This window comes from Piliocolobus tephrosceles, chromosome 5, assembly GCF_002776525.5.
Source record: "Piliocolobus tephrosceles isolate RC106 chromosome 5, ASM277652v3, whole genome shotgun sequence".
Lineage (NCBI taxonomy): Eukaryota > Metazoa > Chordata > Mammalia > Primates > Cercopithecidae > Piliocolobus > Piliocolobus tephrosceles.
In genome coordinates, this window is record NC_045438.1 from 50,033,299 (window position 1) to 50,051,077 (window position 17,779).

General features: G+C 47.2%; 1 protein-coding gene across 4 annotated transcripts in view; it reads right to left on the reverse strand.

The window, feature by feature from the left end:
- ZC3H12D (zinc finger CCCH-type containing 12D) overlaps positions 1-9,155 on the reverse strand; it is a 35,691-nt gene extending 26,536 nt beyond the window's left edge. The window contains exon 1 of one of the 4 annotated variants that reach the window (XM_023188417.1): positions 8,915-9,155. The gene's annotated coding sequence lies outside the window, so the exon portion shown is untranslated. Of the gene's footprint in view, positions 1-3,523; positions 3,577-6,822; positions 7,269-7,300; positions 7,484-8,914 lie in introns of those variants that run through there. The other 3 variants (XM_023188419.2, XM_023188418.1, XM_023188420.1) reach the window with 3 other exon arrangements.
- Positions 9,156-17,779: the final 8,624 nt, after the last annotated feature.

The window sequence follows — 17,779 nt, forward strand, 5'->3', positions numbered from 1 at the left end:
GATGAAAGTCTGTTTTCCATTTTTCGCTGTTACAAATCAGGCTCAGTGAACATTCTGGCACATCCACCTTTCTACACCATCCTCATCTCAGTATCACAGGCTCCTGACCTTCAGTCCCTCTTCTCCTATTTGACTTCTTTGCATCAATCACATCTCTCAGCCAGGTTCCCACTTTGGCCTGGCATTCTCTGCAGGCCTGTCCCAGGAGTTCAGGAGCCAGAGCAGATCTAACAATGGCAAGGTCTGGCAAGTGAAGGGCATTTCGCAGCCAGTCCCCTGGACAGAGAGGCCTCTGCCGCAGCGGCCACCTGCTCACCTCCCACTCCACCTCAGCCCACTGATGGCAGGTACCACGTGAAATAATGAAACTGACCCCAGGGGCACCAGCCCCTTCTAACTGCCAACTCCAGCAACATCTTCACAGTCTTTGCCTTATGCCACCTCTCTGCCGTTTTTGAAACTGGGAACCACTCCTTGACCTGTTATTTTAAATTAAAAAATTGTGGACTGCCCTTTCTTGAAACTATCTGTTCCCTTAGGCTGTATAACTTGGCCTCATTCTTTCCCTAAATCGGTCCAGCTATGTCCCCTCTCCTTCAGTGTTGGGGTGCCACCCAGACTCTCCACCAGCCCCTATATTCTGATGGGCCCCACAGCTGCATGATTTGCTCACACCTCCCACTGAGCACACCAGGCACAGTTATAAGTCTGTGAGACAAACGTTGTGCATGCTATTTAAATGTTATGGGAACTCAGAATGCTGTCACACAACAGACATTTGCTAAGTAACTACTTCAGTGGTTCCCAAGGTGTGGTCTAGGGAAGCTTGGGGGACTCCAAGATTTTTTCAGGGCATCTTCAAAGTAAAAACTACTTTTAGGCCGGGCACAGGGCTCATGCCTGTAATCCCAACATTTTGGGAGGCCAAGGCGGGCAGATCATGAGGTCAGGAGTTCGAGACCAGCCTGGCCAATATAGTGAAACCCCCTCTCTACTAAAAATGCAAAAATTAGCTGGGCATGGTGGTGTACACCTGTAGTCTCGGCTACTCGGGAGGCTGAGGCAGGAGAATTGCTTGAACCTGGGAGGCGGAGGTTGTGGTAAGCCGAGATCGTGCCACTGCACTCCAGCCTGGACAACAGAGTGAGACTCCATCTCAAAAAAACAAACAAACAAAAAAACACTATTTTTATAATAATGCTAAGATGTAATTTCTGTGCTTTACTCTTATCCTCTCCTATGTGTACAACAGAACATTCTAGAGACTACATGTTGTGTGACACTGCAACAGCTTGAATGCAGAAGCAAGTATGAGAATCCAGCTGTCTTCTGTTAACCCAGACATTGAAGAGATTTGCAGAAATGTGAATCAGTGCCAGGCTTCCTACTAACTTTTTTTTGTTTTGGAAAATAAAGTTACTTTTCATGAAAATATGTCATTTATGTCAGTGTAACTGGTTTATTATTTATGTAGAAATAAATGAATTTTTTAAGCTCTTTGTTTTCATTTCTAATAAAGTACGTATTCAGCGATAGATAGAACCCACATAAACAAAGACTCTTAATAATTTTTAAGAGTATAAAGGGGTTCTGAAATTAAAAAGTTTATTCTTAAATCTAGAGCTGTTCCAACAGGTATTTCCACATAGCTGACTCCATGTAGGTGACCTATAGACATGCCCTCCTTCACCCAGGGCCCCAGTACAGAACATCCAGTGTCTTTACTCCCTCAGTCTGGCCCTCTCAAATCTATCTCCTACTGTCCTCTGCCCCACCCACACCTCAGTCCTGCCGTCTTCACCCCACACCTGACAACTGTAACAGCCTCCATCTGACCTGTAGCCAGCGTTTTATTTCTAAAACGAGTCTGATCATGTTCGCCACCTGCTCGGAAATCTCCTCATTGGCTACAAGAAATACACCAAATTCCTAGGCAGGCTGATGAGCTTGTCACAAAGCAGCCCTGATATCGTCCACCTCACTGCCCACCCCTGGCACACCTGACCCCTTCTCTAGAGCCATGCTGAACGTTTCCCTGCTCCCTAGGCATTCCAGAATGTTCTCACACCAAGCATAGTGGCTCGTGCCTGTAATCCCAGCACTTTGGGATGCCGAGGTGGGAAGATTGCCTGAGGCCAGGAGTTCAAAAATAGCCTGGACAACATAGTGAGACCCCATCTCTAAAAAACAAAAAATGTTAAAAATTATCTGGGCATGTTGGTGTGTGCCTGAAATCCCAGTCACTCAGGAGGCTGAGACAGGAGGATTACTTGACCCCAGGAAGTCAAAGCTGCAGTGAGCTGTGATCACGCCACTGCACCCCAGCCTGGGTGACAGAGCAAGATCCTATCTCTTAAAAAATAAAACTAAACTTAAAAAAACAAACAAAAAAACAGGATGTTCTCAGCACTGTGTTTCTGTATATGTTTTCCTCTCTACCTGGAAGGCTCTCTTTGTCTTGGAAGACATCAAGATTCAGCTCAGATGTTATTCAGAGCTGTCATCCCTGCTCCTTCAGACAGAACGAGCAGCTTGGCCATCTCATCTACCACAGCACTTTGCTCACACCTGTCTTATAACACAGTGAATTGTCATTCTTCTGTTTCTCAAGACGCTGAATTACTCAGGTATCCTGACCTATTGCCTCAGAATCACCAGCACCAGCATGATGCCTAGTATATCTGAGGAGTTTAATGGATTTTTTTTTTTAATTTTTAGAGATAGGGTCTTACTATGTTGCCCAAGCTGGACTTGAACTCCTGGGCTCAAGTGATCCTCCCACCTTAGCCTACCTTTAAGTATCCAGGACCACAGGTGTGTGCCACAATGCCCTAATAGATTTTTAAAACTAAATGTCCAAAGCTAAAGTTATCTTGTCTCCTCAAATATTTTTTTCCTTGGGCTCCCAATCTTATTGAATGGCATCTCCCAGAGGCCCAAAGAAGAAATCTCGACGTGCCCTTTCACTCCTCTCTTTTCCTCACCTCTACATCCCATTGGCCAATAATTCTACTTCCTGGACATTTTCCATAACCACACTCCCCTTCACACTCACACCACCATCACCCTACCTCATTCACTCCTTTGTGTAACAAACATTTGCTACTCAACAACTCAACACCAGCACTGTGCTGCACCCCAGCTCTATGAAAACAAAATAAGACAATCCAATGTCAACTCATTCACAATCAGTTCAATAAAACAGACAAAAAACGTTAACAATGAGCCGTAAACCATGAAGATAAGCACGTACATTCAATTAGAAAAATGTGCTTTCAAATGTGGTACATATACATCATGGAACACCATGCAGACATAAAAAACAAAATCATGTCCTTTGCAGCAATATGGATGGAGCTGGAGGCCATTATCCTAGATGAATTAATGCAGAAACAGAAAACCAAATAGCACACGTTCTCACTTATAAGTGGGAGTGAAACACGGAGTACACGTGGACACAAAGAAGAGAACAAAGAAGAGAACAAAGAGACACAAAGAAGAGAACATAGATACCAGAACTGACCGGGCCCAGTGGCTTATTCCTGTAATCCCAGAACTTTGGGAAGCCGAAGCAGACCAGCCTGACCAACATGGAGAAACCCTGTCTCTACTAAAAATACAAAATGAGCCGGGTGTGGTGGCGCATGCCTGTAACCCCAGCTGCTCGGGAGGCTGAGGCAGGAGAATTGCTTGAACCAGGAAGGTGGGGCTTGCGGTGAGCTGAGATCATACCATTGCGCTCCAGCCTGGGCAATAAGCTTGAATCTCTGTCTCAAAAAAAAAAAAAAAAAGATACCAGAACCTACTTAAGGTCGGAGGGTTGGAGGAGGGCAAGGATTGAAAAACCACCTATCAGGTACTAAACTCATTACCTGAGTAACAAAATAATCTATACACCCAACTCCCACCACATGTAATTTACCCATGTAACAAACCTGCACACGTTTCCTTGAACCTAAAATAAAAGTTGGAGCCTGGGCACAGTGGCTCATCACTGTAATCCCAGCCCTTTGGGAGGCCAAGGTGAGCGAATCACTTGACCCAGGAGTTCAAGACCAGCCTGGGCAACATGGCAAAACCCGACTCGACAAAAAATACAAAAAAAATTAGCTGGGTGTGTTGGCTCACACCTGTAGTCTCAGCTACTCAGGAGGCTGAAGTGGGAGGATTGAGCCTAGAGTTTAAGGTTTCAGTGAGCCATGATTGTGCCACTGCACTCCAGCCTGGGCAGCAGAGTGAGACCCTGTCTCAAAAAAATAAAACAAAATAAGAAAGAAAAAGAAAAATGTGCTATCAAAATACAGGTGAGGATGAGGTTGGGAGTTCGAGACCAGCCTGACCAACATGGAGAAACCCTGTCTCTACTAAAAATACAAAATTAGCCGGGCATGGTGGCACGTGCCTGTAATTCCAGCTACTCGGGAGGCTGAGGCAGGAGAATCACTTGTACCCAGGAGGTGGAGATTGCGGTGAGCCAAGATTGTGCCACTGTACTCCAGCCTGGGCAACAAGAGTGAAATTAATTCTGTCTCAAAAAATAATAATAATAATACGGGTGAGGAAGGTCTCATCTTCTTTTGAGGGACAGGGAAGGCCAAGGAACTGCTGGAGAGAAACTGGCTTTTCCAAGCAGGAAGAAGGGCCATGTCACACTCCACACCATCATCACCGCCGGGCCCAACGCACCCTCCAGGCTCTTGGTCACCTGTCTCCAGCCCAGCCTCACCTCCTCCCTGACTGGTGACCAGTCCTTCTCTCTCAGGATGGTTGTCCCCTCAGCTGAGGTCCACCTGCGGCCCAGACTCCATAAAGGAAGAGGACACTCACCCAGCCTGGCAGACCAGCCTCACACCAGGGCCACTCACTGAGCCCAGAAGGCCTCCAGTCAGGCTCTTCCCTCACCCAGAACATCTACCTCACAGGCAAACCCCACTGCCACACCTCTCAGAAGCCTTCCCACCCCTGACAGCCCCGGCCACCTCCATCCCTCCCCACACAGGCACTGTGACATTTGTTTTAATTTGGAAGAAAAAGAAAGAAGGGAAGAGGGAGGATATGTGGAAGAAAGAAAAGAGGGTGAGAACTAAGAGAGAGAAAGGAACAGAAGAAAGGAACAGGCGACAAGAACAGAAAAGTTCACTTCCTGTGGCTCAGCTTTTTTTTTTTTTTTTTTTGAGAGAGAGTCTTGCTCTGTTGCCTAGGCTGGAGTGCAATGGTGCGACCTCGGCTCACGGCTCACTGCAACCTCTGCCTTCTGATTATCAAGTGATTTTCCTGTCTCAGCCTCCCGAGTAGCTGGAACTACAGGCACGTGCCATCATGCCCAACTAATTTTTGTATTTTAGTAGACATGGGGTTTCACTATGTAGGTCAAGCTGGTCTCGAACTCCTGACCTCAAATGATCCACCCGCCTCAGCCTCCCAAAGTGCTGGGATTACAGATGTGAACCACGCTCCCGGCCGTGGCTCAACCTTTGTATCCAAGGCCTTCCTGTTATCCCTGGTGGGAAGATGGGGTAGATACAAGTGTTCCCTTCCCGCTGGTGAGGAAACTGAGGCTTGGAAAGTAAAGGCTGCATGGCTAGTAAAATGGCGGAGACGATTGGCAGTGACGAAAATAATTTGTCGTTTTGAGTTGTGGTCAGGACACAGGCAGCATCTTGTTACCTGGGTCAGGTGACTTCTCTTCTGTTACCAAGGAACGGCTCTGAGGAAAGTCCTTGCACTCCATGTGACAGAAACATGAACGTTTCCAAAACGAAAACACTGGGGGCTTTCGCCTGGGGGGCGCAGGGAGAGCCGCCCGGGCCAAAGTGGGGGGCAGCTCCCCTAGGGGCCCTCAGGCCACAGCCCATAGCCCGTTTTCTGAGGAGACTGAGGGGCAAGCGTGGCCAGGAGAGCTGTTTTCACACTAAACTAACTGAAAGACCGCATCTACTTCAGAGGCTTTTTTCTCCCTTGAGACTTTAGAATCAACTTGGTTCCTTTTTAAAACTTCTAAATACGGAAGAAGCAGGGGTGAGGGTGAGGTGCTGCTCCTAGGAGCCCCCTGGGTCTCGGGGCCACAGCCTTCCCCCAGGACATGATGGTCTTGAGCTGCAGCCGCGACTGCCAGCCGCGACTCATTTCTTCCTTCCTATTTTGAAGACCTGAAAGTCTGAACGACTTCATTTCAGTTTCCTTCCTCCATCCTGACTGGAAGTCACACGCTGTCCAGATGATTAGCGACAACACTTAGAAAATCCTCCAAGTGGCCCCGCAAGGCCCTGGGAGGTCACAGGAGCAGCTTCCTGTGGTCAGAGCGGGCCCCTGGGGTGGGTTCGGGCGGCCTGGAAGAGCAGGGGCCCCGTGGCTGGAACAGATCAGATCTGTCCATTCTAGAATCAGTCGATCCAAGGGAGGGGTCCCAGGTTCTAGTCTGCAGCCTCTGACTAGAAGGGCCTTGAGGAAAAGAAAAACAAAGAGGAGAGAAGGAGGGTGGGGGAGAAGTGGCAGCTCCCATGGAGGCTTCCTTGTATATTATCACATCTGTGGGAACCTCAGTGTCCTGGGAACCACCTTATTACTCCCAGTGCAGGGGAGGAAACTGAGGCAAAGAGCGGCTTTGGTGACATACCCAGGCCCCTACTGTAAATAGGGGAGAGCAGACTCCCAAAGGTGGCGATTCGCCGAGGCCAGAAGGCACTGCCCAGGGCTGCTCAGGTGCCACCCAAAGGCCACTGGCCACCATGAGGCACCATGGAGCAGGCCACAGCCACCCCAGTCCCAAGACCAGCACACTCAACACCTCGCCCCTGCCCCCCAAGTCTGTTCCCGGGTCACCTCTGCCAGCTCCACAGAAATCCACGACATTATGGCCTCCAGAACTCAGCCACCAGGGTGAAGAGAAAGTTTCCTGCCCTGAGCTTCTCCACAGGGGCCAAGCGAAAAGTTTCTGGTTCAGCTCAGAGCTAGAGGCCCTCAGTGGAGCTGTCAGTTAGATTTTGAGGAAGTCACAGAGAGGCAAAGACTGTGGTTCATGGGACTAGTGTTTCTCGCCTGGCCTTTTTTTTTTTTTTTTTTTTTAAGGGAATTTGTACTTTTTAAAAATTTTCTTTAAATTGTGGTAAATTATATGTAACATAAAATATACCATTGTAACTATCGTAAGGGCACAGATCAGTAGCATGGAGCACACTCAGACTGCTGTGCAACCATCACCACCGTCCAGCTCCAGATCTCTTTTCAGCCTGCAAAACTGAAACTCTCTGCTCATTAAACAGTAACTTCCCATTTCCCATCCCCAGCCCCCGGCACCCACCTTTGTACGTTCTGTCTCAATAAATATGATTCTAGGCAGCTCTTAGGAGTGGAACCGTACAGTATTTGTCCTTTTGTCACCGGCTTATTTTACTCAGCATTGTATCTTCAATACAAACTCCCGGGCTCAAGCAATCCTCCCACCTCAGCCTTCTGAGTAGCTGGAACTACAAGCACACACCCCCATGCCTGGCGGGGTTTTTTTTTTTTTATTTTTTTTAGAGACAGGGGTCTAAATAAGTTGCCCAGGCTGGTCTCAAACCCCTGGCCTCAAGGGATGCTCCCTCCCTGGCCCCACAAAGTGCTGGAATTACAGGTGTGAGCCACCACTCCCAGCCAATTTCTCTTGTTTCTTTCTTTTTTTTTTTTTTTTTTGAGACGGAGTCTGGCTCTCTCGCCCAGGCTGGAGTGCGGTGGCCAGATCTCAGCTCACTGCAAGCTCCGCCTCCCAGGTTTACGCCATTCTCCTGCCTCCGCCTCCCAAGTAGCTGGGACTACAGACGCCCGCCTCGTCGCCCGGCTAGTTTTTTGTATTCTTTAGTAGAGACAGGGTTTCACCGTATTAGCCAGGGTGGTCTCGATCTCCTGACCTTGTGATCCGCCCGTCTCGGCCTCCCAAAGTGCTAGGATTACAGGCTTGAGCCACCCAATTTCTCTTGTTTCTAAGGCTGAATAACATTCCTTTGTATGTATACACCACATCATGTTTATCTATTCACCCTTCCGTGGATACTTGGGTTGTCTCTGCCTCTGGGCCTCTGTGAGTGATGTTGCTGTGAACGTAAGAGTGCTGGCCTGGCCTTTTGCTTTCTCAAACTTGTCCCCTGCTCTTGTGCACTGTGATGGTTTCTCTAAGGTGGACACACAAGTATTTAAGCCCGGATCCACATCCCGGAGTAACTGTACCGTAGTCCACACCCCAGCCTGTTCATGTGTCAGGGATGGGCACCCCATGATTGGTATCGCCTGGCCTTAGAGAAAAGCTCATAATCTTGGGGGCCACAGCTGAGGTTTCTTATGGAAGCAGGGAATTTGCCTTCACTGCAGTCAGATTAAGATTTAGTTCAGTTTCCTCATTAGCCTTCATGAAGCCCACAGAGGCATCCTCTGTAAGAGACACTACCAAGAGTTCCTGACTGCATTCAGCCTGGAAACTAGGCTTCCCGTAGATGATAACTAGTCTAAAAGATGCTCTCATGAGCATGGTGACAGGGCTCAAATGTGCCTGAGAGTTCTACTCTTTCTGATTTCCTAACATGTAAATATCTTCAAAGGCCACAGCGGATCTGAAGGAGGTTTTACTGAAACTGAAGAGCTTCCTCTGTTTAATCTTTCCCCCAAAAAACTCATCTGGAAATTAAGCACAATTTTACTAAAATGACCAAGGATTTCACCTAAATGAAATTAAAAAGGGTTATCTTATTTTTTATTTGGCACTTAAAATAATTTAGAGTGTGAGAAATCAGATTGTTCAGGGTCACACTCCCCCAGGACTGCTCTCTAACAGCCCTCCTCCCGCCCCTGCCCCAGGGTTCCAGCCTCTCTCCTCCACCCCTGGACTCAAGTCTGCGTGGTGTTGGCCACACTGACTGACAGCCAGGGGACATGCACTCACCAGCAGGGTGTGTCCCTCCGGTCTTCACAATGGATGCTGGCCCAGTCACCAGCAGCCTTCACACCAACGTTCTCCCACCAGTGAGGTCAGGCCCCCAGGTACCAGTGGAGTCAGAGGAGGGCAGCTGGCGTGCACCACGCAGCCACTAGGAGCCACTTCATGCCAATGCTCCACTTCCTGCACGCCACAGTCACGTTCAGCTGCAAAAGTAGTTATGCTTTGGGTTTTGTTTTTTTTTTTTTTAAGAAAAAAAAAAAGGAAAGGAAGAAAGCAATTAAATGGAGGGGGGGTGACTTAAAGTTTGCGCCTCAGCATGAGTCACAGAATCAAAGTTCAGCAACCACATGCAAAACGAACCCTCCGTGAGGGCAGCAAGTCTCCGTGAGGGCGGCTGGGGTTGGCTGCACAGCAAAGCCAGGGGAGGCACCATGAGAAGAACAGCATTCAGAGTCCAAGGGGGAGAACCCCTGTTCCAAGTGAGAACTTGGAACAGAAGTTCTCCTGCCTCCAGCTGAGACGATGATCAGATTCTAGCTGCTCCTGGGGAAGTCGGTACTCACAGCTGGATACAAACATAGCTTGCAGGAGGAAGAGTGTCAGGGCAAGAGAGAGAGCAGAGATGGCTACAGGGATACGGGTGCATATGGGGATATGGTGTAGGGAGGACTCTGTCCCTGCCTTCATGAAGGGGAATTCCAAGCAAGTCACGAAGTCCTTCTGACTAGGGACCAAGGCACTAGCCTGTGTCAGAGATAACACGGCCCCGTGGCTCCCTACTGCTGCCCTGCAGGGTGTGGGTGGTAGCCTCTCTCCCACTGTGGCAGGGGAAGTCTGACCCAGAAGTCTGACCCCACCTGACCACAGCATTCTGCAGGCTGCCTGGCCTCCAGCCTCACCAGGTACAGGCAACAGACCCAGAACTCTGAAATGATTTCCTAAATTTGCCGATGCTCATCAGGGGTCAGAAGAAGAGGAAAGAACACAATCAACCCACATGGTAGCCCACCTCCCAAAAAACCTCCGTGTCTCAGGCAGCAACTTGCTCAAGGACACACAGTCGACCAGTTGGCCAAGGTGGGTTTGGAACCCAGGTGTTGGTGCTAGGGAGGTAAGAATGGCACAAGGTAACTGGAATGTGTAGCTCTATTTATTTATTCACCATCTGTCTCCCAAAGAAAATGGGAAGCAGTGTAGATTAAAACACATAGAGAATGGAATAATTAAAATAATAAATAAAGCCAGGTGCAGTGTCTCATGCCTGTAATCCCAGCACTCTGGGAGGCCAAGGTGGGAGGATTGCTTGAGCCCAGGAGTTCAAGACCAGCCTGGGCAATATGGCCAAACCCCAGCTCTACAAAAAGTATAAAAATTAGCCAGGCATGGTGGCACACACCTGTGGTCCCAGTCACTCTGGAGGCTGAGATGGATTGCTTGAGCCCGGGAGGTTGAGGCCGTAGTGAGCTGTGATTGCACTACTGCACTCCAGCCTGGGTGACAGAGTGAGATCCTGTCTCAAAAACAAATAAATAAAATTTTTTTAAAAGTTCAATCAGAAATCCTTACAAGAAAAAAAAGGTATCATACTAGAAAGCTAGATTAGAGTAGTCACTACATTAGAACACTAATTCTAGCTTTGAAGTTTTCTGGTACAATGGATTTTCAAGTAACAGCTCCCATTTGTTCCTTTTGTTGTTGTTGTTTGTTTGAGATGGAGTCTCGCTCTGCCGCCCAGTCTGGAGTGCAGTGGTGTGATCTCAGCTCACTGCAACTTCCGCCTTCTGGGTTCAAGCAATTCTCTTGTCTCAGCCTCCCACATAGCTGGGATTACAGGTGTATGCCACCATACCCGGCTAATTTTTGTATTTTTAGTAGAGACAGGGTTTGAACATGTTGGCCAGGCTGGTCTCAAACTCCTGACCTCATGATCTGCCCACCTTGGCTTCCCAAAGTGCTGGGATTACAGGCATGAGCCACCACACATGGCCGACAACTATTTGTTTAGCACCAATGATATACATGGTAGTTTACATCAAAGTATCCTAATCCCCACAACAGCTCAATGGCATTGGAATAATTATTTCCATTTCCAGATGAGGTCATTGGGGATGAGAAACGGTAGCCAACCTGTACACATTCACTCATTAAGTGGTTGAGTGAAGATGGAAACCCAGGGCCATCAGGCTCAAAAACATGCTTTACACAACCACACGTTGCCTCCAAGCTCCCAAAACCATAAAAAAGGATGCAGAGTTTCCAAGAAAAATAAATATATTCCTGATGTTAAATTTTAGGAGAGATTGGTCGGGTGTGGTGGCTCACGCCTCTAATCCCAGCACTTTGAGAGGCCAAGGCAGGTGAATCACCTGAGGTCAGGAGTTCGAGACCAGCCTGGCCAATATAGTCAACATAGAGAAACCCTGTCTCTCCTAAAAATACAACAATTAGCCGGGCGTGGTAGTGGGTGCCTGTAATCCCGGCTACTCGGGAGGCTGAGGCAAGAAAATCATTTGAACCCAGGAGGTGGAAGTTGCAGTGAGCCAAGATTGAACCATTGCACTCCAGCCTAGGCAACAAGAGCAAAACTCCATCTAAAAAAAAAAAAAAAGAAAAAAAGAAGAGCTCTAAATCCTTACATTGAGTAAGAAATCAGTTAATGTCTTCAGCTCAAGTCCTGTAGAAGATGCCGTGTTGGTCTTCAAATGCCCATTCTTCACCACAAGCCCCAGTAAAAGCTGAGGGTATAACCTCATACCTCAACTCAAAGGAAGGCGTTTCTAGGGGGAAATGAGCAACCACTGTCCAAGAGCCTTGCTCTCTGATCGTCTAACCAAGTAAAGCAACAGAACTCAGAGACACATAGGGCAATGGCTTCCTTGGATGATCTCTTTCAAACACTAGATGACTGAGCCACATTTTTGGCAGGTGTGAGATAGCAACCGATCAAAGATGAAACTCTCTGAGGATATTGCTAAGTGCAACCTGGCTGTGCATTTAAGAAAAGATGAACCTGGGCAATGAAATTTAGGAATCCTGATGTGTACTCAGCCCCAGGTGAGCAGGCATGCCTGCACAGGACAGGGGCCACAGTGGGCAGCACCTACTCCTTCTCAAAAGAGATTCTGGAATCGGCTCAACTAGCAGACAACAAGCATGTGGTGGAGGCCCCCAAAGTTCTGCCTTAAATTTTGGAGACATTATTTAGGGCAGAAAAATGGTTATTCAATTTAAGAAAAGAGCCATGCTACAGTCTTTTTACAGTATCTGATTTAGAGAAACCTCATCTGGAATCCTCCACAGCTAAAATGATTTTGCTGCCATGACTCTGAGAAGCTGGAAGAATGAAATCATTGTTGAGGATATTTATTGCACACTTGAGCAAAAAGTAAGGACTTCCAGGGGTAACAACAAGTTTAGCTACAACATCACTGAACCAAAACTAGGCTCTGCCTCTGAGAGATGTAAGAGATGTAAGAGAAGGCAATGGCGGCCGGGTGCGGTGGCTCACGCCTGTAATCCCAGCACTTTGGGAGGCTGAGGCAGGTGGATCATGAGGTCAGGAGTTCAAGAGCAGCCTGGCCAACAGAGTGAAACCCCACCTCTACTAAAAATAAAACAATTAGCAGGGCATGGTGATGTGTGCCTATAGTCCCAGCTACTCGGGAAGCTGAGGCAAGAGAATCACTTGAACCTAAGAGGCAGAGGTTGTAGCGAGCCAAGATCGTGCCACTGCACTCCAGCCTGGGGAACGGAGCGAGACTCCATCTCAAAAAAAAAAAAAAGAGAGAGAGAGAAGGCCATGGCTTCCCTCTTGCTGTGGCAGTGGGACCAATGTCCACACATCTCTGAACACTATTAGAGCACTGAGAAGAGAGTGGGGCAGTGAGCCTCACATACTTTCTTCTACATTGTTTAAAATTGTCATTGGATCTGTCCCAAGGCTATTTCTGCCCATTCTGGCCCTTGTGGTGAGACTGAGGTCTGTGCTTTCAGGAAGCAGTCCGGAGATGCTGAGATGGTGGATGGCAGATGTGTGGGTACAGACCGTCACCACAGAGGAAGACACGGATGCCCAGAGAGATAACATTTGTCCTGGAGACTGGAAGCCCATCCATGGGTCCAGGAGGGGACCCCGTAGTTTGCCTATCCCCTTCTATCTACAGCATCAGTGAACATCCTCAATATCATTGGTTGTGTAACCTGTTTTTCCAGTGAGCTAAAAGAGAGTATATAGAGCTATTTGCAGTGGTGACATGGACATGCATGGGTTGGGCCCCACTAGAAACTGCTCAGCTGCTCTCCAATGACTTGTTCACCAGCAGTGTGGAAGGGGGTCCCCATTCCTCCATATCCTGCCAACATCTGGGATTGAGACAATCTCAGTGCTTTCTGCTAATCTAATGTGTGAGAAATGGTATATCATGATTATTTTAACTTTCATTTCCTCGGTTCATAGTGAACTTAAGGATCTTTTTATATGTTTCTTGGCATTGCAATTTTCCTTTTTCACCCTTCCATTGCCCGTTTTCCTATTCTGTAGACTTTTTTTCTTTTTATTTGTATTAATGTTTATATATATATTTTGTTCTTTTGTCTTGAGATAGGGTCTTTGTTGCTCAGGCTGGAGTGCACTGTCATAACCACAGTTCACTGCAGCCTTGAACTCCTGGGCTCAAGCCATCCTCCCAGCCAAGTAGCTGGGACTGTACTAGGAGGGGTGCACCACCACACCCAGCTAATATTTTCAATTTTTGCAGAAGCATCGTCTTGCCCAGGCTAGTCTCAAACTCCTGGGCTCAAGTGATCCCCCCAAAGTGCTGGGATTACAGGCATGAGCCACAATGCCCACCTTAAGTTTTATTTTTTACATTCAGGTCTTTAATCATGACCTGGAATTTCTTTTGATAAACAGTATGAGAAATAATCTAAGCTCTTTCTTATTGTTTCTTTTTTTCTTTTTTTGCATATCTTGGTAGGGAAAGAATCCAAGCTTATAATGGCAGGCAGTTTGGTGTCATGAACTTGAAGCCAGAGTGCTCTGCTACTTATTAACTGTGTAACTTTGAGCAAATTATCTAACCTTTGTACTTCGGTTTCCTAATATGTAAAATGGGAATAAATAATCTTACCTACCTCATAAGGATACTGTAAGAATTACAGGAATTAGTGTCTGTAAAGTACTTAGAAGAGTGCCTGGTGTATAGAGACCCATTTTTCTGGAAGCTATAGTTCTCTTACAAAAAGCCCCTAGGGAACTATAAGATGGCCTGTACTAACGCGCTACCCATTGCTAGGAAGAGAGACTGAATGAAAAGACATGAGCACTATGGGAAACAGGTAGAGGAACCTTGGGTTGAAGGCAAAGAATGAGTGATGATTGCATGTTAAAATGAAACACCTACTCCTGGGCTAATGATGTGGGCTTATAAGTGGTCACATTTGAATGCCTGCAACATTCTATGTTTTAGAAAGTTGGCTTCTAAGGCTCAACTCAGTATCTGCTCAACATCTTTGCTAACCTCTAGCCAAAGTGCTGGGTAGTTTTTCTTGAGCTCTGCAAGCACCTTACACCCTGTAGTGGGTTAAATGGTTAAATTGTGCCTCCAAAAAGATATGTTCAAGTCCTAACTTCCAATATCTGTGAATGTGACTTTATTCAGAAATAGAGCCTTTGCAGATATAATCAAGTTAAGAAGTATTCATGCTGGATGAGAGTGAGCCCTAAATCCAATGACCCAATGACAGATGTCTTTCTTTTTTTTTTTTTTTTTTTAAGACTAAGTCTTGCTCTTGTCCCCCAGGCTGGAGTGCGATGGCGTGATCTCAGCTCACTGCAACTTCTGCCTCCTGAGTTCAAGCGATTCTCCTGCCTCAGCCTCCCGAGTAGCTGGGATTACAGGCACCTGCTGCCACACCCAGCTAATTTTTTGTATTTTCAGTAGAGACGGGGTTTCTCCATGTTGGCCAGGCTGGTCTCAATCTCCTGACCTCAGGTGATCCACCTGCCTTGGCCTCCCAAAGTGCTGGGATTACAGGCGTGAGCCACTGTGCCCAGCTGGGGTGTCTTTTTAAAAGAAAGGACTGAGAAATTTGGAGGGAGTCGCAGGGAGGAAGGCAATGTGAAGACAGAGGCAGAGATGAGGATGATACAGCTATAAGCCAGCGAATGCGATGAGAAGCTAGGAAGAGGCAAGGAAGGATTCTTCCCTAGAGCCTTCAGAGTGAGCATGGGTCTGATGACAGCTTGATTCAGACTTCCAGCCTGCAGAACTGTGAGATGATAGATTTTGTTTTGCTTTGTTTTGTTTGAAACAGAATCTCACTCTGCCACCCAGGCTGAAGTACAGTGGCACAATCAGCTCACTGTAACCTCAAACTCCTGAACTCAAGCAATCCTCCTGCCTCAGCCTCCTGAGTAGCTAGGACTACACGCATGCACCACCACACCTGGTTAATTTCTTAATTTTTGTAGACATGGGGTCTTTTTATGTTACTCAGGCTGGTCTTGAACTCCTGGCCTCAAGCAATCCTCCCACCTTGGTCTCCCAAAGTGCTGGGATTACAGGTGTGAGCCACCATGCCCGGCCTTGTCTTAAGTCACCCTGCTTGTGGTAGTTTGTTGTGACGGTCCTAGGAAACTAATACACCCCTCGAGCCCACAAACACTTTCCCTCAGAGTTCTTAGTTGTGATAATGATTTACTCACAGCTAAGCACACTCTCGCTGTCTAATGGGAAGACAGTGAAAGAGCTATGGAGTGAATCCTTGAGCCTGAAGGATGGGTTGGCAGCCCATGGGGCAGCTGTCTGCACGTGATGCAGTGTTGCCTGTGCCTGCCCGTGCTGGGGTTGTGCAGTGAGAGGGAGATCTAGGACAGACCTAGAAATTAAGCACGTATCATGGTCATGCCTGTCGTGTTATTTCCTATAAGCATATGCCAGGGGAAAAGACCATGAGCGTGTGTTTTTGGTGTGTTCTTAGAGAGTGAGCAGTAGAAAATGATCAATGCACCAATGAAACATCATTTACCGTGAAGGTAAAAGTGCGCACTGCCGCTTGCTGAGATTGCAGTGTTTTTGAGGCTACTTTCCTGCTGTATGTGAGGCACTCTCTCCTGCATGCCAGACGTGCCATGAATCCAACAAAGAGCCTGTGCCCAAGATGCTTCCAGGTCAGCCCATGAATGCAGCACAGGCCACAGTCAACCTTGTGGGCTCCATTCTGACCCTGCTTACACCCTATCAGGTTTACTAAAACCACATCCATCCCTGGTCATGCTGAAGATACTGGTATTATTTCTGTGATGCCAAATGAGTGATTATGTAACAAAGACTGTATGACTTTAACGTTGTTGTTTTTGCACCCATTCTATGTTCTAACAATGCATCAACTTGGATATCAAAAGCAGAAGAGAAGTCCTCAACATGTGCATTATCTCCTCTGGGAAGCCTGCTTGATGTATGTCTGCATTTGGGGTGATGTGTGGAATCAGTATTGAATGAAATCATGTTCAATGCCACGTGAGGAATGTGGTGCCAACCCATGGTAAAGATCCTACATACAACACCCAGAGTAACTTTTCTCAACTATCCCAGTGCCACTTTCTTCCGGGGGCCTGGCAAAGCAAATCCAAGCTTCTCAGTTTTGCATTTGGGACTCTCCCCTTCCCGATTTCCTCATCCTTCCTGACACTCATTGCCTTCCTAGCCTTGGCAATAGTCAGACACCACCCTGCTCTCCCTCTGCACCTGGCTTCTTACCACCTTCATATGCCTTTGTTCCTGACTCAGGTTTCCCCAGCTCTCTCCACCAAACCAAGCAAACACAACTTTTCTCTTTTTCAGGAGCCAGAGGTCACTGGTCTTGTTCTAGATTCACAGCAGCAAAGAAGCATTGCCTAACTTCTCTTTTTATACAAACTCTCTTGCTAGAATGATACTGTATTTGCAACCTTTATGTATGTCCAGCTTCCTAGTACTCTACTCATGTAAGTAAATAACAGCAATACAACTTTTTAAAAAATTGTTGAGACTGAATCTTGTGCTGTTGCCCAGGCTGGAGTACAATGATGCGATCTCAGCTCCCTGCTGCCTCCGCCTCCTGGGTTCAAGTGATTCTCCTGCCTCAGCCTCCCAATTAGCTGGGAAAATAAGCATGCACCACCACACCTGGCTAATTTTTGTAGTAAAGATGAAGTTTCACCATGTTGGCCAGGCTCATCTCAAACTCCTGACTTCAAGTGATCCACTTGAGGTGGATCAGTGCCTCAGCCTCCCAGAGTGCTGAGATTATAAGTGTGAGCCACCGTGTCCGGCCAATACAACTTTTTAATTGCCCATAAAAACGTCACTCAAAAACCCTGCCCATCTGCCCATTCAATGAACAAGGAATAGCAGAGGAGGCAAAAACATAAAATTGTCAACTCTTGACAGTGCCCCTAGCAAAATTAAGCCTAATTAGTAGTCAAGTGTGGGTAAAATAGGGTAAGACCATAGATTTTCCCATTAGCAGAAGAGTAATTAAAATGACTTGCTTTAAAAAGAGTTTTGGGCTGGGCGTGGTGGCTCATGCCTATAATCCCAGCACTTTGGGAGGTTGAGGCTGGTGGATCACTTGAGGTCAGGAGTTCAAGACCAGCCTGGCCAACATGGTGAAATCCCGTCTCTACTGAAAATAACAAAAATGAGCAGGGCATGATGGCAGGTGCCTGTAATCCAAGCTACTTGGGAGACTGAGGCAGGAGAATCACTTGAACCTGGGAGGCGGAGGTTGTGGTGAACCGAGATCACACCATTGCACTCCAGCCTGGGTGACAAGAGCGAGACTCCGTCATGAAAAAAAAAAAAAAAAAAGAGTTTTGAAAATGAA